A 1,397-nucleotide genomic window follows, 5' to 3' on the forward strand; every position below is an offset into this window, starting at 1 on the left:
TGTCAGGAGCCATAATAGGACAAGCTAGTAACTAGCAGGTGATCATCCTGAAATGCCTGCTTCGGATTATTATATAATCTGCGACAGGTATGCCCTCATTAAGCAAGGCTGTGAGGGACTAATTTTAGGAAAGATTCTTGCTATTATATGTGTTTCCTGTTATTATTAAACATATATAACAATCACTAAGTAGTAGCACACCCCTTTGGAGCAGATCTCTGCATATCCATGAAGATGTACTGTCTTGTAATGATGCTATATAGACAAATAGGTGACTTAAGTCTTAATGATGATCCTATAAGAATTCCAAAAATTATACCTGTGATTATTAAGCTCTTTTATAATGAGACTGCTATTACTTTCTTTTCTGCTTGTTAAAACTGCAATGAGAACTCTGCCAGTCTTCCAAGTGTCAGCAGTTTATTGCTCTTAGATGGTAACCAGACTTTCTTCTACTCAGAGCACATTCCAAGAGGTTGTTAAAGTCCATAAAAGGGGGACTAACAATTTATTAGAGGTGGTAAGACAGAAGATAAAATATTGACTGGGTTCATCTATACAAAACCTCACTTAAAACTCAGGTATTATCTTAAACCTTCAGTGAACCTGTGGGGCTGAGACAGGTGATGGATGTTTAGCTAGATAATTACTCCTAATGGATATGCATGTAAACATTCACTGTTGTAAACTTCTATTTCAATTTATGATTTGATGTTTGGTGTGAACTTGTGATGAACTTTGTAACATGTGGTCATGTATTCTGAAAGATGCATAAGTACTGGGGACAAAGAGATGGGGTGGAGCTGGATGAGTAGATTCTTTTCCCTTTCCCCACTTAGAAAACTTTTCCCTTTCCCCACTTAGGATCTTTTCAATTTTCCCCTTAGATAGCTTTCATAGGAAACTCTTTACAACTTAGTAATAAATTCTATAATCACTTCTCTAAGTGTCTTCTTTTCCTGAGACTTCTGACTAGCAGACTGAGAGTTAGAGCCCAGCAGTTCCTGCTGAGATAGAACAAAGGCTATTTTACTTAATCCTTTTTGGCTTGAGAAAGAGGTGCTAAATGCCAGAAACTGCAGTTTCTGGCCTCAGAGGATCATAGAAGGCAGGTCAGCTATAATAGCATAGTAACTTAGACTTAGATAAGTAAACCTTTATTATACAGCAACCCTAAATATCTTGTAAGACTGAGTCTTACCCCGGCCTATGTATGCTCTTTTCTCTCCGCTGCCTCAAGAAGAACCAACAAGGAAGAAGAAACACCCAGTCAGGGTTGGCTCCAGGCACCATGTGAACTATAGAGAATGTCAGTTAAGTATGAGCTTGTAGGGGAAGGTGTTGATTTCCTAATTGGTTCTTGATTGTGTCGATAAAGGAGGCAGAAACCAATTGCT

The 1,397-nt window shown here is 38.2% G+C and overlaps 1 protein-coding gene across 1 annotated transcript in view; it reads left to right on the plus strand.

The window, feature by feature from the left end:
- Positions 1-1,397, plus strand: part of Habp4 (hyaluronan binding protein 4) — a 72,072-nt gene that overhangs the window by 14,397 nt on the left and 56,278 nt on the right. The gene's annotated exons all lie outside the window — the stretch shown is intronic.

This window comes from Mastomys coucha, unplaced genomic scaffold (assembly GCF_008632895.1).
Source record: "Mastomys coucha isolate ucsf_1 unplaced genomic scaffold, UCSF_Mcou_1 pScaffold7, whole genome shotgun sequence".
NCBI classification, from domain to species: Eukaryota; Metazoa; Chordata; class Mammalia; order Rodentia; family Muridae; genus Mastomys; species Mastomys coucha.